This window comes from Alligator sinensis, unplaced genomic scaffold, assembly GCF_000455745.1.
Source record: "Alligator sinensis unplaced genomic scaffold, ASM45574v1 scaffold87_1, whole genome shotgun sequence".
NCBI classification, from domain to species: domain Eukaryota; kingdom Metazoa; phylum Chordata; order Crocodylia; family Alligatoridae; genus Alligator; species Alligator sinensis.
Window position 1 is genome coordinate 244,175 of NW_005841929.1, and position 25,882 is coordinate 270,056.

At 41.2% G+C, this 25,882-nt stretch overlaps 1 protein-coding gene across 2 annotated transcripts in view; it reads right to left on the minus strand.

Moving 5' to 3' along the window:
- CALD1 (caldesmon 1) overlaps nucleotides 1–25,882 on the minus strand; it is a 283,619-nt gene that overhangs the window by 167,003 nt on the left and 90,734 nt on the right. For both annotated transcript variants that reach the window (XM_006019421.3, XM_006019422.3), the window contains exon 2: nucleotides 12,062–12,151. The gene's annotated coding sequence lies outside the window, so the exon portion shown is untranslated. The remainder of the gene's footprint in view (nucleotides 1–12,061; nucleotides 12,152–25,882) is intronic.

Sequence of the window (25,882 nt, forward strand, 5' to 3'; positions counted from 1 at the left end):
TCATTAGGCCTTTTATGATGATTCTCTCTGGTGTGCAGATATGTGATGAATCTCAGATGTTTAAATAGAATATAACAGTGCTCCATTGACCTCTCCAAGTACAGTTGGAGGGAGAGAAAGGTAATTTTCTCAAAGAAATGTTAAAAATGTGTCTCCATGATAACACAGATGCAGAGGATAAAGAATCTCCAGAGGGATTAAAAAGTTTAGATTAATTTGGAAGAAGGCCACATTGTGTAAAATCTGGTTAGTGTGGGCCTTTCCAATTCTACGCCATATAAACAAACCCATTTAAACTAGATTTGCTAAAAGGAATGTAACAAAAGAAAAAAATACTGGTTGTAACTCAAATGACTTCTGGTTCTGTATTCTTTTCTGACCGACTAAAAAACAAACTAATGTACAGTATATTAGAGCTACAGCTCATGTAGTTTGCTGCATGATTCACACTGCTTGAAAATTGAGTAATTTAAGTAAAGGGATTTTTGGCCCTGCAAGCAAGCTTTAAATATTCAGCAAAGGTATGTCTGGGTGGTACATGAGTATACTTATCACTCCTGAAGCAGACAGTTACCTACAGGCCTTTGACAGAGCTAGTACTGACAGAAGAGCAGAGTCTCCTTCATCTTAGCAGGAAACCCTACTACTTTGATGCACAGATCCCAGATTCACTCTTTTTGCGGGAATGTGTGCTTTGTGAAAAAATGAGAGAGAGATTGAAAAAGAGAAGAGATAGAATCTTTGCTCAGGATCTTATTCCAATGTCTTCTGTCACACATCTCACCCCTGACACTAGATGGGACTACTTGAGCAGCAAATTATTACTGAGCATGCAGATCTTTGGTGAAAGCTAGGCCTTAATATTTCCTCACCAAAGGCCAGATTCTGCCACCTCTAGTCATGCTCAATAAGCCCTTACTCTCTGAGTAGATGCTCTTAAATCAGTGGCCTGACCCCATACTGGCTGCACATAAACATTCAGTTCTAGCAGGGGAAAATTTCCACCACCAGAAATGAATCCTTTAAAGGAAGCAGTACAGGTGTTTGGTCTCCAACCACCCCCTCTCCCCTGCTCCTTGCTCCTTCCCAAGATCGAGATGATCCCAATTTGGGGAAAGTGTTGGGCTGCTCCAGTCCATGGCTGCTCCCGTGCATGGCAAAGCCCCTGTCTGCTTGTCATACGAGAAACTCTGATGTTAGTGCCTGGCCACTGAGAGAAGGGAGTAGCACAGCAAAGCCCCTGCCTGTTTCTAATATTGGGAACTCCAGAATGAGATACAGGTGGGAAGCAGAAGACAGCTGCTCCTCTCTCCCTCATGGTCTACACGAGGCGTGGGAGCAGCAGCCCTGCCCCCACACCTTCTCCATACCAGGGGACCCTGATCTGGGGAGGGCATGGGAGCCTCTCCCCCAGCTCCAACCTCCTTGTCCCCAGCAGGAGTTAAGCTGAGGGAAAGCATGCCTATGTTCATTCTCCCAGGAGAAACTCTCCCAGAAGTGATTCCTACCTTGTTGTTGTCAGGCTATTTTTAACCTGGAGCAGCCATTTTCACTCTGGGAGAACATCTACACACTTTTGGTTTCTACCAGGAGAACAGCAATTATCCTGGTACAAACTGAACCATCTGAGGGAGGAAGACACAATCTGAAATCTTATGAACCGATAATACCGAACTGCAAATGAGAAGTGGAAAAGGGAAGCTGTCAGCCACCAGTACGGCTCCTAGGTATATTAAGGGGTTTTGGAGGACTGCGGTCTAATTAAAATCTGCTAAACTGAAATAGCCTTAAAATAACACATCTGGCAAAATGGCAGGCCCCTAAGAGTACTGCATCCAGTATTGTCACCAAATCATAAGTCACTGGGTATGAGAGATACTTTACTATCCTGGACCTGAGCAGACAAGGCTTTCCAACTGCTACCCTCCTCTTTGGCACGTGTGGTGAGAGCACCTCCTATTATTTCAGGGTTTTTTTCACTGTATAGATCTATTTTAGGAGTACATGTGGCAGCTGAATGAACTGAAAAGAATATAATGTATTGCCTAATCTTTCCCATATATATATTCAGAAAAGACCAGGGAAATGCAGACATCAGCACCCTACACATGTATTGAATGCCTGCTCTGACATGTGCTGATTGATTAGTACATATCAGAGCAGACTCAATTAATTGCATGCTAATTAGCATGCTCCAATAGCCTTGGCATCATGTATTGAACATCCCCATGCTTCAAAATGGTAGTGGGGGGTACTTTAGTTAAAGCAAATGAACTTTAGTTAAAGCACCCCCACTGCCATTTTGAAGCATGGAACACTGAATACACAAGATGCTGCAAGAGCCACTCTAATTAAAGCACCCCCCTCCGCACCCCAGAGCACATGTAAAGACGCCCCTTGGGATGGACTGCGGTGTCTCTTTCACACCACAGAACAGCAATACACAACAGTTTAGAATATGAAATGAAGAAAAACATCCTATTCATCTGGAAATGTAGGCCATTTGTACATGCCATGGGGGTTTACTTTGGTTTAATTCTCCCTAAATTGAAGCAGTGGGTTTTTAAAAACACCACTTCAATTTAGGGCAAAGTAAACCCCTGTGGTGTGTACACAAGGGTTGGGCCCAAACCTTACATGCCTCTCCAGTGGCAGGCAGGGAGGGCGAGCTGCCAGCACACCAAGTGGTCTCTGAGCTGTGGTGGGGGTGGGGGCTGGTGCTTCCCTCCACACCGCCAGGCAGTACCAACCCGCAGGCACATGGCCTGGGCAATCCTAGGGTTGCCACATTTTTTTTTTCCTTCAGCAGAGCCTACCTGCACGGGCTGCCTGCATGGGCTGCCTGCACACGCTTGAGCTGCACAGGGCCCAGTGCTTCCCTCCGCAGCTGTAAGGCAGCAAACTAAAACACCTTGGGCATGTTTTATTTTTCTGAAGCCCAAAGTCATTTAACACACATTATGCCACCAACATGTGTAAACAGCTGCACCATTAAAGCGCATTACACTGCTGACATGTGTAAACATCTGCACCATTAAAGCAGTGCAAAAGGGCATTAAGCTGCTTTAAAAGCCGATTTTGTGGTGTGTACAAATGCACATAGATAGGGTTTAGTTAGGCTGCATAATAAAAAGGCAAATTTAACCTTAACTGAAAAAAGAGGGCCTAGCATCTCTTTTCTTGCAGGAGATACTATGAGATCTTCTGGATATGATGTTACATAAGGCTTACATGACTGTGTTATGACTGTGATCTCATAGCTGTAAATTATAGCTTTTGGGAAGTCTGACTTACACAGCTAATAAGTAGACAGCTGATATTAGATTATTTGCATGCTACAGCACTAATGTCTATAATGCCCTGATTTTTTTTAAAGTAATAACCAAGATCAATCAACTGATATACTAGTCTCACACACGTCTTGAAGTGTCTGCAACTAAAAAAAAAATGTATATCTACATTTGTGTACCTTTCTACATAAATAAAAAGGACAAATTCTGTTCTCTTTGGAGTTACTCCACGTTTACAGAGATGTAACTAGGAACAGAAATTTGGCCAAAAAGTTTATAGCATTACAAAAATTAATTCAAAATGTGGAACTTCTTGTGGTCAGTTTTTGTTCTTTGAATATTATGTATGGACCTTTGCTTGTTGACATACCCCCCTCTGCACATTCATGAAAACAAGATGTTCTCTAGCCACTTAAACTTTCCTAGTAAAACAGATTTAAATAAATGCTTCACATAATTTCAAAACCAGATGTTACATAGTAAAAACGCATGTCTGCCAAAGAAATAGCCAAGGTCTCGTCACTAGTGCTCAGAATTTTCTGTTTGCAGCTTCATTTTGCCATCAGCAGTGAATGAAAAGAGAATAATTATTATACTGTAAAATTTTACTTCAATACTGATTTTTTTAATTATGTGATATTCTGAGAAGTTGACGGAAAGAAGTTAGAGTTTTACAAACAACCTTAACTTTGTCCTTCCCCCACCACTGGTATCTAGGTCCACTTTACATGTATATTATATCCATACATCATTATCTTCAATAGAAGGAAGATATTCCCATTATGTTATCCCACATAGCAGCTTCTTCAGAGGCTTCTGTCCTCCGTGTAGACATAGCTTAATACAGACATAGCTTGAGTTAAATTACCATTGGGTGATGTTAGTTTAAGATGCATCCACTTCTTTCCCAGACCCAAAGAAAGGTACCTTATGTCCAAATGTTTGTCTAAAATTGCTGCCAGCTATGCAGGTGGTCCAATAAAAGATATTACCCCCCAAAATTCTGATGTTTCCATTTGAAGCTATGTAGACTGAAACCAAAGAAAATGCTTGTGACAACCTTTGCAAAAAGAAATAGTGGTGAGATTACCTTACTTTAAAGCAAGACATAAAACAATACTTTGATTTGCCTTCCAATAAAAAAGCCTAACAAAAATGCAAATAGGCTTTAGACTGCTAAGATAGCCTCCTCTGTGAAAAATGCTAACAAGAAGGCCTTCAAGCCCCGTAAACATGTTGCAAACTGCACATGCCACATAACTAAGGACTGTAATTTTTTGCCTCAGGCTCCCACATTTAACAAAGGGAAACAGTGCTTTCAACAAAAGATGCTATTCTAGTTATGTGCCCTTTTACCCTGTCAGAGAAACAGCTGGTCTAAAGTTGCAACTAATTTGTATCATGTCTGCGCTAAGAGTCAGTCTCCGTTTGGATAAAACTTTCAAAGTTAGGCTTAATACTGGATGATGGATGGCAGCTTTCCCCATTCCAAAATATTTTTTAAAAAACTACAAAATATTAAAAATACAAGTGGCCAGCTTTGGTATGTTTCATATCATAAATATTTATTGTATTATTTTTGATGTATAAGCTGCAGTTAAAGCTTCTCACTCTTCCCCTTTAGGAATGTCAGTTGAGCTGGTTTGAAGCTGTCTGACAAGTAAATGGAGCTTGCAATAAAGACATGTGGATACCAAGTGTAGTGGAAAAGAATTTTCCTCCAAAAATCATTTGCCTCAGGTAATTCCTTCCAATTTGGGGCATCTTCTCTTCTAAGACAAATGTTGGTTTGGCCTGCAGGGAATCTTAAGGCTTCCTAGGGTCAACGCTCCAGCAACACAGGGAAACGTAGAGTTACTTCGAAAAGAACCCAGTTCTTAGCAAACCACTAAATGTAATTTACTCTTACTTTAAGGACCTTGAAACACAGTACCCTGAAAGTTGTGAAGGGACTTTAATGAAAGTGAGCGTCAGTCCCAAATATTTTAACAACTTTCACTCATGTCAGACAGTGCTGCCAAATCAGGGCCTTCATGGAAAACTGACATGCCTAAAGTTACAAGATAAGTTCAAGAGATTTTTCCTTCAAATTGAGTTCAGCTAAATATTTAAATATTGGCACACACATTTGAGGTCACTATCTAAACCACCCGTATATACAAAACTAGGTTGGAAATGTACTAAGAAAAGACTTTTCTTTTGAGATTTCTGGTGTATTTGGCATCCACTTACAGCATCTTTCATCCAGGGATCTGAAAAACTTTTTAAAATCTCCCTAAAGTCTCACATCTTGTGAGGTAAGAAAATATTGCTTTTTCAATTCCACATGTAATGATGATGATGATCATAATCATACTTAACACATAGTTGCATTCTCAACACGCTCCACAAACATAAATTGCCAGTGGTTTGATGGGAGGTTCCAACAGGAAACATGAGCATTAGAGTGACAGAGAGGTTACAATGACAATCTATAGAATAGAAATTAGGAGTCAGTAGCAGAAATGGAGGGTAAAGCACAAAAATCCTAACTCCTAACCCACTGGTCTAATGCCTCTTAAATGTTTTCTGCCTTAGAAGAGAAAGCTAGCTAGTAGGGGTGTGCGAAGGGACAGTAATTGATTCAGATTCAGATTTGGCCCAATTCGGAGGACAGTGATTCAATTCACTGATTCAGATCACTGTCCTGATTTGATTTGGCCAAATCTGAACCTGAAGATTCAATCCTGATTCAGAGAATCAGAGATTTAGCCATAGACACAGCTTTATATATTATTTCTACATACCTTGAGGTACCAGGCACAGCTTGTGAATGCCAAGATGGTGGAGCAGATGAAGCGTTACACAGGAGCCCAGCCCCCCCCCCCCCCCCCTTGGGGTAAAGGTGCGGGGGGACCCCTCCCTTGCGCGCTCAGTGGCGGACCTGGAATTGGACTGGAAGTACTTTTGGCCCACTACCAGGTCTGCCACCAGGTGTGCAGGGGACCCCCCCATGCTCCCATGGGTTGCTCCATCTGCCCCACCATTTCAGCATTCACGAGCTGCACCTGGTACCTCAAGGTATGTAGAAAAAACATATAAAGCTGTGTCTATGGCTGAATCGTCGAATCTCTCCAAATCTCTCTGAATCGAATCAGAGGCTTCCAATTTGATTTGGAGAGATTAATGGGTCTCCTGATTCTATTCAAATTCAGAGATTCGTCCGTTGAATCGGGCTGAATCTCCTACGAATTGAATCAGCGACCGAAGCTTCGCACAGCCCTACTAGCTAGCCGTGTTAGTCTGAAGCAGGCAGAATGTAGGGCAGGGTGGCTGGCACCTTAGGGCACTTTTACATGTGCTCCAATGCGTTCCAATCACTAATCAGACCACTCCAGCATGCTTCTGTGTCTCGTGTATAAAGCATCCCAGATTTCAAAATGGCGCTGGGGCACTTTAACTAAAGCTCATCAAATGAGCTTTAGTTAAAGCACCCCTGCAGCCATTTTGAAATGTGGGATGCCGAATACATGAGATGCTGCAGGTTTTTTAATTAGAGCAACTCCTGAGAGCCACTCTAATTAAAACACCTCCTCCCCCTCCAAATGGAGCATGTGTATAGGCACCTTTAGAAATGAACTCATACAGAATTACATCAGCTTTTGTAGGCAACATAGCATCTGGTGAAGTAGGCTATTGCCTATGAAAGCTTATGCATTTCTGGATGAGTTAGTCTCTGGGGTGCCACCCTGCCCTGCCCTAGGAGGTCAGGATAGCATAGAAGACAACACTGCAAAATTTGCTAGGGATTCTTTGCCTGCTAAAGATAGCCACAGTTCTGCACGCTCCTGCCACATTCTCTCCAGGTAGCTGTCTCTGTTCTCCACCTGATACAAACGTGCAGATAACCTTCACTCGCTTTGTGTGGAGTGTCCTTATCTCTCTTCATTATGCTTATTCAGAATTTTTTTCTGTTTTATCTTTAAATCTCATCTTTCCAAATAGAGCTGTAACAGAAGGAGATTTCTCTTCAGTTAGTGCATCAACTTTACAATTTCTTGGTGGTATCATTCCTGAAAAAAAATTTTGCCCACATTTTTGGACTTTGGCTTACTTGTTTTAGGTCATCCTTAAAGGAGCCAAAACTCTATGCATTAAATTCTGGTTAATTCACCTAAACTTTTCCCCTATAATTTAATTTATTGTACTTATTCTGCATCAGTTTCCCCCCACAACTTCCACTAATTGATCACTTCTGGAGGATTCAATATAATTTTCATTCCCACTGGAGTGGCAAGTTAACCAGAGTTTACCGAACATTCAAACAACGCTCCAGATTTCTTTCTTTCAGCTGGTTACTTCCTTACGTCTTTAATGCAGCAAGTAAAAATTTTCCACCACAAGTAAGCGGGTTCACTGACCACTGAAAGGTATCACATTTCCATGGGATTATGCTCTGCATCGGGACAAATAATGATATCACTTCCTGAGCTCACTCCTCTGGTTTTCAACTAAACAAAATTCTGAGCACTCTACACATGCTCCTCTCAAAAAACCCCCAAAAGTAACACCACACAAAACACCACCAAGTTCTCATATAAAACAAAACATTTTTAGAGAAAAACTATATATAGAGCCTCTGAATGGGATAGAGGTCACATGTGAAGTCATAGATTCTATAGGGACGCTCAGTCTCTGGAACAACTGGTTGATGGGAATGATTTTTTCAATACCTGGTATTCTGAAGAGCTGGAGTTCAAACTGGTGCTGTACCTCAGCACCAGTGAGGGCATGAAAAGGTGTTTTTACACCAGCCATGTGCTATCCAAATCACGGACTGCTTTAGGGGACTAAATAATGTCTTCTCTGCATAGTAGACTCAGAGGCCACTCTACCTTATATCTGCTTTGCCACCCAGAATGCATGTAGCACAGAGCATTACAAGCATGCTCTAACATACTCCTGATGTATTTTTAGCCTTTTCAGGTCCACCCCTCACTTGTGAAAATGGGAGCAAAATGACCTTTTATTTCAACCCTATAATGTTCTTGCATCAGGATAATTTTCTTAGGGTCAATTATAGCTTTTATTTTGTCCCCGATGTACTACCTGGGTCGCAGCAAAAATGTAACCCATAGGCTTTGCAATTTATTTCAAGCACAGGCATTAGTGGTTAGTTTCAGACAGGGCTCCCTATGGCTCCAAGAGATACGTTTCAGGAGCTCCAATGATTTGCCGTAACATTTTTGCTGAACCAATAAATCTTTAGTGGGCAGCCAGCCTTGCACTCTGAACTCATCCTGTAACATATTTTGGAAATAGACCTGAACCAAACCTTATGATTCTCTACCAAACACAGCATCTAAATTTCATTTCAGATTAGAATTTCCCAAACTCTCTAATACTGGTGTTGTCAACTGGGGGTACTTTGAAAGGTCCCAGGGGGTACGCAGAGGCAGGCAGGAACAGAGTGCCACCAGCCCACGCTGCTGCCTCACAGGAGCAGGGCTGGGGTGGGGCGAGAACAGGGCCGCACAGACACTGCGCTGCTGCCACTCGCCATGCCCCCGTTCTATGTCCAGCCACTCATCACCCCCCCACCCTGCTCCATGTCTGGACGTTCACCCCCTCCCCCTGCACTCCATGTCTGCCTGCTCATCACCCCTCCCAGGGGTACACTTACTAAAAAGGGGATTGCTGGGGGTACACTTTTTAAAAACAGTTGAAAACCCCTGCTCTAATAAATCATTTAAAAAAAAATCTAATTTTGAGAAATAATCCGTTTAGTAGCTCTGGCCAATGAAAAGAGCAGTGGGAGTCCACAAGAGATTCAGTAATAAGATGTAAATTACGTTTTGCAAAGGGTCCAAGCTCCTGTAAGGCAGATAATATATAATTACTCTGCTAGTTAAGATCCTAAGAGCTTCACATCAATTGTTTTGCCCCCAGTATACAGTCCTATCCTTAATTAGGTCTCCAGGGGTAAACAGGAGTTACTTGGGACACCATTTTAACTTATAGTATGGGACTCTATCAAAAGCAGCTTTGAGACTAAAGACACCAAGTGCAAATGACACTGTCTATGAAATTGTCCACATTCTTAGAAATATTTTATCTCTTTCTCACTAAGAAAAATATACCTGTTAACAGTGGGAAATGTATAAAGACCATCAAAAATTAAAGAGTCATCTTTTAACACCACTGGCCCATAGAAGAATTTTACGCATTGTAAATATTGTAGATAATTGTTTTTAAAAAAGATAAACTACTATACTGGTTTGTATCATTCACTTTCTCAGCTTATTGAGGAGTAGAATAAACAATGTATTCCACAGCATTTCTCTCCATGTTGTGAAAGATATACTTCCTGCCTTCTTTTCCACCTGGTCATATTTATAACAAGAAAGAGCAAGTTAAGTAGAGTATATATATATATATATTACAAGAGTATATTACAAGATTTTGCTTCCCTACAGAATTTTCTATATCTTTGATATGATAAGTGCTGGGTAAAAATGGGGTTTACAATAAAATACCATGGATGGAAACAGATATTGCCTTATGTCACATTTGTGCCACCATAAAGCCCTTCCCCACTCAGCCAGATCCATGCCCCGTGATTGCAAGAGATAGGCTGAATGGGGAAATCACATTGCCCTTGCCCTGTACCATCCAGGGTAGGACAAGAAGCAATGTGTGTTTTGCCCATTTAAGTGGATCCACTGTCCTGCTGAGGCATCTCTTTAGTATGAGGAATGATTAATAACATCATACAAGGTTAACTTTTGTCTCATCTCATGATTTGGTAAATAATCTACTTGTGTCATTCTGAATTCTACATGGCAGGAAATTCAACTGTAGCTGACACAACACACAGGATATATAGCATTATGTAATCCCATTGTAAAATTTATCATGGAGACCTATTTCTCTACTGATAAAGTAGCTACTATTTCTCTGTAAAGGTGACACTTTGTTGAACCAGAAATGTTTTGCAGAAACATCTTGGATTCAATAAACTATCATCAAACCACAGAAAGAATTCCAAAGGAACCCAACCTGCCAGGCAGGTCTACTTAGGAAACCTGCTTTGTTTCCTGAGAAAGCCTTAACTTTCAGGGAGAGAAGTTCTAGGGCAGTGGTTCTCAACCTTTTTTGTACCAGGACCCATTTATAAACATTGATGGCCAGTCCCAACCCAGGGCCCCTCACTCCTGACCTGCTGCCTCCCACCCCCAGGCCCCAGCCCCCCCAGTGTGTGGGACAGGGGGCTGGGTGTGTGGCTCATGGGGAGGCCCCAAGCAGCCCCTTGCCAGCTGGGACTCTGCCAGCCTGCAAGGGAAAAGCCACAGTCTCCCACATTTTTCTCCTTTAAAGAATCATTTTTAAGTTTGTTTGCAACCTTTTCATATATTCTTGTGACCCACTTGTGGTCATGACTCATGGATGGAGAAACGCTGCTCTAAGGCATCCCCCTAATACAATATGTCCCAGGTCAGAGGCCCCAAATTTCTAGGGTTTCTTATTTCAGAGAAATCAGTCATTTGGACTGCTCTAAGTCAGGGGCCTCAAGGTTCCCAGGCTGTTGAGCTGGCTAGGACTCTCAAAGCCCTGGCAACTCTGGTTCTTATTGAAGTGTGACTCCCCTCTCTGCTGCAGGGACTTGGAAGCACTAAGAACCTACCTTAAGCCAGAGGTCGCAGACCTTGTCAGTTCCTTGCCACACAGTCAGGAAAATTTGGGGGCTCCTTGAACTTTCTGGCCTTGTACCAGACAGGTAGGAACTTGACAGCCTAACAAAGATTGGCTCAAGAGTTGAGGCTCCTGGCTCTGCCACAATGTGTATAGAAGCCATTGAAGTCCTAATTTGACTTGTGCCTCTGGAGACTTTCACATTCCTGGCTGCAGATCCAGAAGCATGGAAGTGCCGGGATGATCCACACCTCCAGCACCATAATGCAGACTGCCACTTCATCAGAGCCATGGGTTTTCAGATAACCAGGTCCCAGTGCTGCCAGTCTCCCTTGTGCATAGCCCTGCAGGGAGCACAGACCTGAGGAGCCACCGTATTTGTTGATTCACATTGATGGTCTTAACAGTTTCATTGCTGCTAGTTGCCCAGCTGGGGACTAGAAAGCATATTTCACTTCAGTATTTTTCTGCATTTTGTAAATTCTAGTTTTGTCCAGAATCAGAATGAAACCAAATTTTGTAATATCAAAATTTCCCACAAACTGGAAATCCCAAATTCTGGCAAGCTGTAATCTTGGATATGGCTGTAGAGTCCACAGGATTGCAGAGAAAGTCTGAAATAGTGTGTCTAAGCCTTGCAAGTTGTAAATATTTAGTAAACATGGTTATCTGGACCCCAACATGCCCATACGGCTCCTTCATAGTATATTTCTTGTGAAAAGACCACAAGATGCAGTAGGAGTTTAAAAATGACAAAACCTTATTTGCATGATTTAGTAGTAACAGCAGGCTCAGGAAATAACAATCTTAGAGAAAACCTTTCTAAGGTCAAAGAAATATACACAGGTCTGAGAAAAGTTCCCCGTCCCCAAAAATAATGTACTGCAAAATTCAAGTATTTCATACAGTCCTTTAAACCTCTGTTGTTTCATCACCTAGTAACACTGACAAAAACAGTCTGCAGTAGTATCTCCAGTCACGTGCAAGTGAAAGAACTGACCGTACGCCCACTAGAGTCCGAAGGACTTTCAATGGGCTTTCAATTAGCCCTGAAGAAAGCATATAAAAAACAGAGCAACCACAACTTTAATCTGTCTCACCTGAAGGAAATCTGATGTACAGTCGTGGACCTTTCTGTCACACACCAGCTCTAAGGGATGAATTTGAAGTGACAACTTGGAAGGCAATCACTGTAAAGAAATGAGAGAGAGAAATGTTTAGCAAGAATGTCTTTTTTGTGAAGAATGCAAATACCATTTCAATGCATTTTTTTTTTAAAAAGGAGTGTCTTAGTAGCAAACACTATTGAGATTTTTAAAACAGAACATTGTATTACCAGATTAAAAGAAAAGTCTGTGATCCCTGTAACAACTTGGATACTACTACTGGCAGAATGGTTAAGATAATCTCATTATAAAGAGAACAATTATTTAGGCTGTCCTCAAAGCATAGATTGATTCATAGATTTATAGATTGTAAGGCTGGAAGGGACCTTGGAAGATCATCAGGTCCAGTCCCCTGCACCAGGCAGGAAAAGGCAAGTTCAAGCAGGCATGTAAGTCCAAGCAATGGAACAAAAATGAGGATACCAGGGAACATACAACAACAATGAACTCTATTAGAACAGCAGACCAGTCTTCTAGGATGATGGTGGAAACCCATCATTTGAATAATTCAAAACTGAACACAACAAATTTAGAAAGCCTCTGTCAGAAAATGGTACTCTGCTTGTGAGCGGAAATAAAGAAAATGACCTGGAAGGGAGATTTTGAAAGACATGAAAGAAAGTGTTATGTAGCCCACACCTATTAGAAATCAGTGGTATCTGTACAACTAATTCCTTTTGAAAATCTCCTCTCTAAGAAGCATTTCTCTTTGTCAGTCTGTAGGACTACCATGTTCATCTTGCATAAAATTCTGCTAAATGCTGACTTCCATCAACTTAGATACAAAGTATGCATCCAGCAAAGCAGTTCTAAAAGATCTTTGTGTATCCAGATGGCTCTATACCATAGAAAATACTACACGTTTTCAAAGAGCCTACCTGGAACACCATCTAAGGGTGCCTATATATGTGCAGGGAGGCTGCTCCGAGGCACTGTAATTACAGCACATGGGAGCAGACTCCAGTGTCACGTGTATCAGTGTCCCCACACTGAAAATTGGCAGCAGGGGCACTTTAACTAAAGCTCATTCAACAAGCCTTAAAACGCCCCTGCCGCCATTTTTCAGCACCCTTAGAGCCACTCTAATTAAAACACCATCACCGCCCCCCCTCCCCCACTCCTGGAGCACATCTATAAGAGTCTTGCACCTCCGTGTACAGCATAACATCCAGTGGCTTATGCAGTACTCAAAATAAATGGACTATTTAAGATTACTGCAACCTAGTAACATTTTGAATGCCTCAATGCTAGTTAGTGTTTATTCACAGAGTAGTCCCACTGACTTCATGAGACCTTTCATATGAATTACTGTTTCCAACTTGAATACATTTTTCACAAATCTGGCCCTTAGCTTTCACAGACTCATGCCGAAGATTCATGGTACCCATATTTTGGGTTCCACATAGTCTGTGGCATCTCAACCTATTGCATGCTGTTAATCACAGCACTTTGGTAAGAGTATTCTCAGTGATCAAAATCTAAAAGATGGCTTGATTCTGATCTTGTTTACATTGGCTGGATTTAGCCAAATTAGTCCTTATTTACAGTGAAAGCAGAAGCAGGCCCTATCTCTAAACAGAACTGTGTCTCTTGTACACAGTATAATTCTTTCCAAGCTGATGGGCTCATTCATGCATTTTTGCCACTCTGACATGTTCAGTTTGGTTACCTCTTTCCAGTTTCTCCACTTGGCTCTCAACAGTAAATGTTCATGAGGGCAGTCACAACATTTTAAGGCTGTGGACCAGACTGACCCAGCTTGGATCAGAGGTGGGTGGACAGTAGGAACCAGCCACTACTGCTACTTTTCCCGGGGGCAGTTAAAGAAAGCAAGTGCTGCCAAAACCCTCTCCACCAAATGTCACTGAAGCCCCAAGTCCATGAGCTGACTCAAATGGCTCCACAGGCTTAATCCAGCCTGCAGACCACAGGCTACCTTCCCCTGGCTTATAATGATTATTCAGATTCTTGTTGACATTCAGATCATGCAGTAGAAAACTTTATGGGTCCATAGGGAACACTGTACTTCAAACCATACTATGTTTCTTGCAGGCTCTTCTCAAGAATGTTAACTATGAGCACAGAGCCATGAAAACCTGCCATTTTGTTTTTCACACTGCTAACAATATCCACAGGGTCCCATGTTGCCATTTTTGGTTGGCATTCAACATTATCCTGAAAATGATCTCTTGGAACAGCTTAATGAAGTGTAAATTCAAGAACCCTAGAGCCTAAATTTGAATAATGTCGTGGTCCGAGCTGGAAATCAACTTCATGGTTTGATCCTTCTGGAGAGCCAAATTGTCAACTAATGGAAAGTGACATCATTCCATTGACTTAAATAAAAATAATACTTACCTTTTCTACAGTTCTTTTCATCAATAGCTTTCAGCAGCTTGCAAAGGAGGTAAATATCATTATCGCTAATACATACGGGTAGAAATCAAGTCACAGAGAGGTCACACAATAATAGAGGCACACAAAATAATTTTGGGCCCATTATAAGCTCCATTATAAGTATGGTAAGTTTCCCAAAATGTGTTTTCAGTTGTCACAAAGCTATTCATGAATTTGGGTCCAATCCATCAAATAGTTTTGACTGATAAAAAAATACAGAGCTAATTTCTCAAAGCTGCTGGTTGCTGGTGTCCCTTTTCTTTTTATCCAATAGCCCTGTTAGTTAAGGGCTCCTCCCCTAGGTGGGAAACCTGGGTTTAATTCCCTTCACTTCCTAAGAGGATTTCATCCAACATCGCTCAAAGTATGCCTTAGCCATCATAGTATAAGGTACTTTTAGGGGAGGGGGAGGGGCAGGGGGGTGTTCACACCGCCTCTTGTTGATGCCGTTCTTCTTTGTGCAAGTAATTAAACCTACTCTGGAGCAGGATCTCCCAATCCATGTGCTTCATCTCCTAGATGAATGGTCTAGCAAAAAAATTAAAGTAGTTCTCTTGATCACTCTCTTGTATAAGGAATATTAAAGTATTTCATACAAATGAGAAGTGCTCCGATCCATGAAGGGTTCATGGAGTCATCACCCCACCCCCTAGAACCATGGAAGCTGGTGGTTAGGATCCCCACTAAGAAAGAGAACATCTGAGTTCCAGTCACTGGTCCAGTAACGTTTAATTATTTATGAAAAGTGGAATAGGAGAGACGAAGAGTTCACAGCACCATATTTAAAGCACGCTCATAGAAGTGGGAGATGCCAGTTCAAATCCTCTCAAGTAGGAGAAAACCCAGGAATCCCAGCCTCCTTCACCACTCTTGGATGAAAGAGGCACTCCTCCTCCAACAGTTTTCTGAATTTAGCATTTCATTTCCTTTGCTTTTCCTACAAAATGCCCAAACCAAAATGAATTATAGGTCACACAGAATGACTTTATCAGGAGGTGTTTGCTGTTTTGCCACATTCCACTCTCCTCCCCAAATTTCTGATTCAGTTCAATTCAAATTTCTTTTTTGGCATTCCAGCTCAGAAGCCAACCTGAAAAATCAGACTGCTGTTAGAGCCAGGCCTCTGTTAGAGCCAGGAACAGGAGCCAGGTATCCAGCATCCCTCACCCAACAGAGCTCTGTCAGTTTCCACCAGCTGCTGGTTTAGTCCACATGCCTGACCCTGAGCTCATTTCATCAGTTTTAACACTGATGGAACTCCATTGACTTCAAAGGATTTATGCTGCTGAGATCAGATTTACAACCTTTTCCTTTAAATCACAAAAAACTTGAGTGGTTCTTGAATGGAGATCTCATTCTAGTTAAGGCTGGACATCTCCCCTGTGAACTTCTAATAGTCTAGTGCTGCCAGTGTTGGCTCTTTTGCAAATTATTTTTTTCACTTAGTCGAGAGAATGAGAGCAGGAAACCATCTTTAAATAACCAGTCTAGGTAAGGTATTTCTTTGTTTATCCAGTTCTTCCAGATTTCTTTTTCTCTCTCCAATTTTTATGGCTGGATTGCCATGTAGTTTATTTATATAGGAAGACATAACAGCGGGAGGATTTAAATAAAACATTCCAAGTTTTCTTCACATGTTCAATCATTTTCAACAAAGGAAGCTTTTTATTATAATATTTGGCAAATAGGAGTTGCCGAATGAAAAGCAGGGTAGGGGCATCATTTCGTCTAATCCATTGCTACCCAAACAGGTACCTGAGAGGTTAGTTTATTTTATTAAGAAGCTTTCTTTAACAGTTCACCTCTCTACTTAGAAAGAGTTTCTTAACATGCAAAAATTATAACTGATATATAGAAAACCTGCAAATCAATACAGATCTGATTTTGGTGAAGCACTTAAGCCCACACTTAAATCCTTTTGCTTTCAAATTTAGCACATGCTTAAATGGACCTAACCAAGACAATATTTCTTCAACCTCTTTTGGCTGTATTAAGGAAAACATTACTTCAGATACTTTAATAATTTAATATTTAGTAATTTTTGTTATTTATATTGCAATTACACCCCAGAATCCCATTCATGGACCAGAGTGTCCACATAATAGATGGCTGAACAAACAGATGGTCCTCATGGCAAAGAGCAGACACGCTATGTAGGACAGATACGATACTACACCAGAGACATTTCAGAACCAAAGATCATTTTCTGCCAACTTCGTAAGTGACTGAAGAGTCTGAACTGAAGTCCCACCACAACCTCAACTAAAGTACAGTACTTTTACTGTGGTCCTGTAACCACTGGAACACAGCTCACAGGAGTTTAATTAAATGAATGCCTTCTTCAAAAACTCCTGCCTGTTTGTCAGTGCCAGTTTACCAAGGTCATAAAACACTGAGGCCATTACTGCTTGGTCCTTCTGCAGGTTGATGAAGAATAATTAAATGATGCAGAAAAATACCAGGGGCTATTCATGCCTGCTGAATGTGGGATGTAGGAAGGAACTGTTTTGGCCAGTATTATTTTCTATATGAACTACCCCTTACGAGGCCACACAGGCTACCTAATGGAAACCATAGATTATCATCGCAATAGCATTCCAGCTGTATTCAGCATCTGGACATGGAGAGGGAGGAAGGAACTTTAAGTATTCTCAGGGCCCCAAAACTTCCATCTGAGGAGCAGCAGCTGCCATGTACTGAAGATCTCCTCAGGAGAAATAAGAAAAAAATCCTCCCCCAGTAGCCTCTCCTTGAAGTCTCAAGCCAGGAGTAGTTTCTGCACATACATTCATCTGCTCATAAGCGAGACCACTTTTGCCCTATTCTTAAGCCTTGAGGCCTGGCAGTCTGCATAACATTCCTCTGGGACTGGCCTCCACAGTATGTAAGAGTGACCACTTCTAGCAGAGACTCTTCAGTATCCAGATCTCTGCATCAGAATACCACCAAGTCCTTTGTAGGCAGAGCCTTCCACATGGAAACAGACTGTGTGGTGGAAGGATTTGCCCAATAGAAATTAGCACCATTCGTGTGATGATTACATTAGTCCTACTAGCCCGTGCATAAAGCAGGGGGACAAGCTAGTTGTGTTCGCAGGACAATCAAAGTCACAGGTAAAAATAAGTAATATTCAAAGCTCACTACATACAAAAGATGTTAGAAATCTGCCTGACTTTCAGGAAGGCGCAATAACAAAGGGATGACATAGGCAGGAACATCTCTCTCAGCATGTAAATAAGGCACTTCCCTCTTTGGCTTTGTTTCTGCTACTAGTACACAGGACATAGCTTGGTAACCATACAGCAGCATTAACAAGCTGAGGGCCCTTTGCTTCTCTGGCTCTCTCACCCTTTATGTGGGCTTATGTCCATATGCAGTGTTGCACACCTGCCCGGAGCAGGGTCATAGTAAGGCCTGTGCTTTAGCGGAAGTCAATGTTTGAACTCCCATTGATGTCACTGGGAGCAAGGTCAGGCCAACCCTGTTCAAGAGCAGCCACATGCTCCTGTGAAATCATGTCTTCCCAGCAGAACAGCAGCATGTGCTGCAAGGAGAAGCCAACAAGAGAAGGAATTTCCCTCTCAGATTGGGATCTGGAAGAATAAACATTTTTAAATTAGAAGTCAAAACATGCTATGTTTTGATCTGCAGATCTATGAATTGAGCATAGTTCTTATCCAACATTGGCAGTAGAGAAAGACGCGTCTGCAATCAAAAACCTCCTGGAACAACTAGTTTACTGCTAATAAATGAAATCCAAAATTACTTACAAAGCTACATCTCCCAGATATTCAATCCACTGTCTAACTGCAAAACTGCATTAATGATAGCAAGATGTGGACTTTGTTAGCCCTTTTGGGAAAGCTTTAAGGAATGCTTGTAGTTGTGATCCAGATATTAATATCTATAAAGAATGAATACAGAATGAGGCAGAAAATTGTCACTTCTGCCTAGGAGGCAAATGGAAATTGACTGATCCAAAGCATCATTTGGAAGCACAGAGCATCCTCTGAACTGGCAGATCGTGGAATTTGCTCAAAAATGGGCAAAGAAATGCAACTGAAAGATGAGTCAGTAACATTTAAAAAAGCTTACAATATGTCTTGTTCAGTTGTGATTTATCTTCTGTTTTTATTTAGTTATTGAACATGGCAACATAGCCTGGTTTATGGGTAATGGAAGCTACAACGAACATGAATTCATGTTCTACAAACTTTCAAGGAAAATTAAACAAATATATTTCTAAGAACCATGATCAACAACAATAGTTCCAGTTTTAAAAGAAACTATCTATGAAACATATTGTTCAAAGCTCCCATAAAAATCAGATGGCTTTGGTGAAGAGACCCTTGTGAAAATGGAGGATTTTGCTCAGTGGAATAGGCTAGAATGAACTTTTTCTCTGTTTATTTCACATGCATTTTCCAGCAGAGGTGGATTTAAATCATATTAAGGAGAAGAATGCCATTCAGCTATACAGCAGGTTGAATATAGATCTCTGCAGTTAGTCACACACCGTGGCTCTATAATGAGCTAAAATGAAATTTCAAGTATGAATGGTCCCAGATTTTGCAGTTTTAAATTTGAGACTATTTTCTGGTTCTTTGAGGTTTGTACTCAGTGGCTAACTAGAGACAAATTCAATCTTTGCATATCTGTCTCAGCTGAATAGATTGAACTGATAAGCAAATGAACAGATATTCACTTTTGATTCTGGAAATGCAGCCACATGCCTGCAGTAGCCCAGACCACAAGCCAGGGAAGCAGACAGCTTGAATCTGGAGGGGATCTGGGACAGAAATTCAATAAAGCAATTTAACATAAATCAGTTCAATCTGATACTACATCTATCCAGGTTTATCTTAAACCAGTCTGGGCCATTTTGAAAGCAGTTTATGTGCATTGTACTTCTGTTGTGTTACAGATTTGAACTGGTTTCTGATCACTTGTATCTGTTTACGTGTAATTGCTGTCCCTAGCCAACAAAACTAAGCTCTCTGACTAAGACATGGCCAATAGCAACAGATTTCACCTATCCACATTAATTTTGCATGAGTTTGGTGCAAAACTTTAAACTGCCCCAAGTTTACCTGAAACGATGGAATCCTGAAGTTCTGACGCATGTAGAACTGCCTATGAACTCATAGTGAATTTGGACTAAATAAGGACTTTTACTCTGTGATGCAAGGACTGAGCTTGGTCTCCATACAGTTCTGAATTTCATCATAAACAGTCTCTCATTCATCACAACCCCCAACAGTCTCTTATTCATCGCAACACTGGAATACCAGAGTACCCTGAAAACCTTCAGTCTCTTCCTCCGCTATACATGCTCTTACACCCACCTCACAGTCTGTTTCTTGTCACCTCCACATCCAGCTGCAATACCCCATGGTCTGCTGGGCCCAGTCTCCACATTAATCTGACACATCATTATTTCCTACACTGTTCTTACTGCATTCACCTTGAGGCCAGCTTCCTGTTCACCAAAAACATTTAGAGAAACATGGCAATCACCTTACTGAGAGCATCCTGTTGTGACCATTTTGGATAAGGGCAACAATTTGCAAGTCAGAAAGTAGAAATCAAAAATGAATAAGTGATACACAATAACATTATAACTGGCAATGCTATGAGCATGAAGTAAGAAGGTACAATTTAGCCCGCACTAAGGTAGGTCATCTTAGGTTCTTTTCTACTTGTTTATATGCCTGCACATAAGCATGGAGGCTGCTCTGACACACTATAATTACAGTGCATCAGAGCAGACTTATTAATTTGGGATAAGGAAACTAGTTCAAATGCTATAAGAGCCAACTTAATCAAGTCTGCTGGAGCATAGTAATTACTGCACTCCAGCAGCCCTCCCGGGTCTTGAGTATCAGCATTCCCACACTTAAAAATGATGTTGGGAGCACTTCAACTAAAGCTCATTGAACTAGCTTTAGTTCAAGCACCCCACTGTCATTTTTAAGCATGGGGATTCTGATACATGAGATGTGGTGGCGCTTTAATTAGCTCTCAGAGCTGCTCTAATTAAAGCACTCCCCCCTCCCCATCCCCGGAGCATGTGTAAAAGTGCCTGTAATGTCTGTTAGTATTTCTGTCTGCTAACACACTTTTTCAGGATGTGTGCAACTACGAATAAGCAAACTGGTTCAAATGCTATAAGAGCCAACTTAAATCTTGCCCCAGAAATCACATCAAACCATTTTAGAATCTTAAAAATGTTTGACCAACATTATTTATTTAGTTTAGTAATATTTCATATGCCCTTACCCTTCCCATTTCTGTCTAAGCTGGGAAGAGAATATACCACAATATTGCAAAGATTGCTATTCTCACAGTGCAGCTAAAATTCCACAAAATAAGTAAAAATAATATAATGCCCCAAGGCACTGTCATTCATTCAGGGGGAGATAAAGCATCCTAATACCCAGTTTTAAAACTATTGAAGTTTCTAGCATATTTCAAATAAAAAAGTCAGCCTTTGCACAGAAATGGACTCACAGAAGCTATAGATATTTAATGCACAAGTTTAAGACCTATGATCAACTTCTACCAGTTGTCTCCAGTGACCAAAATAACTTCCTACTACTGTAGCTGCTGGAGCTCTCTTATAGCTCAAGCACTAGAAGTCTCTAATTTTGATGCTATGTTCTAGATTTGGTCTCAGCTGCTGACCATACTCCTGTGGGATTATAGATCCAACTCCTGTTGGGATTATAGATTGTTACATGGGCATTGCCAATTCAGACCCTAGAACAGAGGTTCCCAACCACCAGGCTGTGAAGGGATGGCTGTCAGGTCACAGCACTAGCCCCCAACTCTTACCCCCATCTGTCTGCCTGGGCAAGTGGCTTCCACCACCGGCGGTCACGTGCAGGGTTAAAGCTGGGCAGTGGGGCAGCCCCGGGAGGGAGGCAGCTGGCTCTGTGCGTCCCATACTACTCCCATGCTGGTCCAAAATATAAAAATATTTTGTGAACCACTGCCCTAGGAGGTTATCCTACTAGAAGCCCAACGTCCTTGAGGTTAGGAGAATGGATGTAAGGCAACAGAATCTCACTTAGATACTTTGGGACTTTAAATATCAGCACTAATATCATCATTTTCAGTCCACATGAGGAATGGGCCTGATCAATAGGAGAGGCAACATGTTCTCCACCACACACAGCCATAGAAAATTTGGCTGGAAGGAACCTCAGGAGGTCATCTTTTCCAACATCCTTGCTCGCAGTATCATCCCTGACTAAACCATTCAAGTGTTTGTCTGACCTGCTCTTAAAACTTCCAAGGACACAGATTCCATAAACTTCCCTGGCTGCCTGTTCCAAAACTTAACCACCCTCACAGTGAGAAAGGTCTCCCAACCTAAATCTCCCTTCCTGCAATTTAAGATCATTGCTCTTTGCTCTGTTCCATACAGCCACAGAGAACAGTCTACCACCATTATCTGTATAACCACCCTTCAGGTATTTGAAGACTGTTCCCAAACCCCACTCCGTCTTCTCTTCTCCAGACTAAGGGTGTGGGCAGATATATCAAACACCTTTGAAACATTTCAAAGGGCCGACTGGTCAAACATAAAAATCCATTGAAATGTTCCAAAAGTGGCTGAAATATTCCAAAACAGTACTTCTTTACATAATGCACTTGGGAGCATTTCATTTTTGGTTACATGTGCACAGGAAAGGAAGGGAGATCAGGGTGATAGCCTTCTAGCTATCCAGATGCTTGGTTCCACTCTGAGTCACAGAGCATTGCTGGATCCCCACTAGGACCACTGCCCCTACCAGACCTGAAAATGAGCTTATCCCCCACCACCACCCCTGCTTGACACCTGCTGATTCCTGCTAGATCCTTTCTAATTTGTCCACACATTTCTTGAAGCACGGGGCCCAAAACTGGGCACAATACTTCATGTGTGGCTTTATCAGAGCCAAAACAAGCAGAAGAATTACTTCCCTTGATCTTCCAGGGATGCACCTATTCATATATATAGCCCAGTATGTTATTAGGCCTTTATGCAATAAGAACACGCTGTCATATTCAGTTTATGGCCCGCTGTAACCCAAAGGTCTTATTCTGCAGTACTGCAGCCTAGCCAGTCATTTCCCCAGTCTATATTTGTGCATGCATTTGTTCGCTCCTTAGTGCAGGACTTCGCATTTGTCCTTACTACATTTCCTTTGATTCATTTCATACCATTTCTCCAATTTATCAAAGTCTTTCTGAATCCTAACCATACCCCACAAAGTGTCTGCAACTCTATCCAGCTTGGTGCCATTTGCAAGTGTGCACACAGTTCCAGCCTCCAAATCATTTATGAAAACATTAAACAATACAGGACCCAGGATAGACCCCAGGTGACCACGGATGACTGGATTTTTTCATCAGTGCCAAAAAGGGAAGTCCTGCCTAATCCCACCCACCTAATCACACCCTCGTAGCAGTTCACTTGTGTCCCATAGGGCATTCACAGGGGCAAATCCTTTGTTCTTGAGTACCAGCAGAACAAGTGCACCCGGGGATGCAGGTCTGGGAGGAGATGACACATACAAGGGAACTTTTGCCCATAGGTTAAAAGTACGATAAATCAATTTGGATATCCAAGGCCCTTGTCAGTCTCCAAACATTTCCAGCATGTTCAGAAATCAATTTTTTCCAAACCAAGTCAATATATTTTTATGCAGTGCATCACACTTAAAAACTCAATATACAGTTGAAATTCTCCATTGTTCATGATCCAGGGCAAAAAAAATTAAGTCAAATGCAGCATGGGCATTGCTCACATGAAAAAGGATGGTAGACTTCAGGTACTCTAGGTAAGTATTTTAGTAATGACCTATTTGGTAATGACTGAGTCCAGGTTACTCCTTTGGATTGTTAACTCTACTACCAAATGGTCGGAAATGTTACATAAAGGCTGTGTAACGCATACAGACTAAGTGCAAATGATGAAAGAAATCAGCAAGGGAAAACAGGCCAGAGAGCTGCTGTGATGGAAGAATAGCAGCTGGGAAAACTGAAGTCAACCCAGCTATGTTATTTTTTAATTAAAAATAAACACTGGCTTTGTTGCCAAGGGATTGGTTAACATTCCATTTCTTTTTTAAATTATTTTACTTCCTTCTAATAAAAAAAATATATACAGATTTTGCAGACAGCCCATGGTCATGAAAAAATGCACATTAGTACACAGGGTTATAGGGTTACATCTATTTTTTTAATGGAAGATATTTCTATGGCAAAAATTGTATTCACTTTATTCCATCCCAAGTGTGAAGATAATATTTTGATTGAAGACAGCATTCAAATGGTCAGGCACTATCATTTTTAATTCTTTATTCAGTATTTCTTCCTTGGCTTCAACCTGATCATCTCACTGGTTGTGCAAATAGAACTTGTTTTGGTGGCAATGGCAACTGCATGCACACAAAGGATGGGTTGATAAGGGCCTCTTCATACAGCCTTTTTATGTAAGGTTTCATCAAGCTGGGTGTTAATCCCTACAGTTTAGCAGTGTAACTATGGAGTCAGATCCAGGGGTAGGAGTTATTCACTGTTGGATGTGAGCAGCATCAGCTGTCACCAATGGAATTAACTTGGTATCTTAACAGCAGGAGAACATAGCATCAACTGTCCTCATGCAGTTTGTACTCAATTTATGCTTTGTTTATTCCTTACTAAATAAATATTCATAATTTGCCTGAGTTCAAACTAAATAAAAACTGAAGAACTTCAAGATTTTGTCCAAGGTTTTAATGTCCTCTATGAAATTATTCAAGTCAACCTCCTCAATCCTTTTTTTCTTTCTTCCATCTTCCCTTCATCTGAACCAGTGTTTCTAAATCTTGTTAGACTCAAGACGCCCCTTGGAAATGCCAGCTTTTCGTTTTCACTCATTTTTTGACTACAGAAAAAATAGAGAGCCTTTCTTCTGTTGCAAAAAACTAAAAAAAAATCCACAGCAGCTCAGAATGTTTTTATCATTATAGATCCTATTTGGAATCTCTGAATTTATCTTGTGAATCATGTTTGCATACTTAACAGTGCTAAACTGCATAGCACCCCATGGCACCCTTGAAAGGATCTCAGTGCAATCCAGTGTGCCCTGGCATCCTGCTTGAGAATCAAAGATCTATCAATTTCACAGACTCTGGCCTCTTGGGCTGACAGCATTCTCCTCTGAAATGCCTACCAAGTGAAACATCATTTGATTAACTCCACCCATCATTGACTTGTACTTCATTTCAAATCGTGTCTAATACCCTGATCTTTCTTACTAGTCTCACTTGCTGTCAGCTTTAATAGTAAAGTTGGTAACTGTGTTTTATCTCTGTAAAATATTTTGGGATAAAGTTTGCATAAAAGGGCTCGTCAGGATTTTTTTGTGTACAATTGTTTTTGAAGATGGAGTGGGGATAGATTCCAATTCATTAGATCCAAAAGTTTTCACAGAAATATACACACCATCTTTTATTAAGATAGAATTTCTCATCAAAGCCAGACACAGACCAACACTCACCCAATCCAGTGGTTAGGTCATTCACCCCTGATCCTCAACTGTGCATAATCAAGCATAAAAATATTAACTGGGCTGAAAACTGAGGGGGCCCTAAGCTAGAGTAACCAGCAGTTGTGATGATCAGAGCACTCCCCTGGAATACAGGGGAGTGTGGTTCAAATCCTGGTCTGAATCAATCAGAGTAGAGACTTAAACATGGGTTTCCCCACATCTCAAGCATGTATGCTAGCCATGGGCATGCATAAAGGTTTTTCTCTGTTTTTCCACTTTTAAAGGTATTGGGTTCATCCCAACAAAGAACAGAAAAAAATGAAATTGTGAAATCATCATAGGATGGGAAAACAATTTCCTGCCCAGCTCTACTCATTTTACAAAATGCAAAATATATACAAAATGTGAGAATCTTTCAACATCTACATTTCATATCAATTCCAGTAACAGTGTTGGGTGTACACAGGACTTCACATCAGGTGCCTAAACAATAGTGCTGCACATAGTTATGTGCAGTGCAAAAACACACTCAAGGGAAAGGCAGAACTGACTGGATTTCAAAACAAATTCTCATTTATTTTGACTCAAGGATTTTGGTTTATAAAGAAATGTTGCCCGATGAACAACAGTTCCAGGGCCTGCTTTAGAAGGAAAGTTTTGGGTGCGAAAGTTTGTTCTTCATCTCAACCAGCTGTAAAAAAATCTAATGGCTTAAAGATTGACGAGTATATGAGGTGAAAAATGACTGTTCTGAGTAATTAAACATTGAAGTAGGGCTGAGACTAACTTGAAAAACCTTAATTCTCCTTCAGGACAAAGAGAGGGAAATAGAAAGA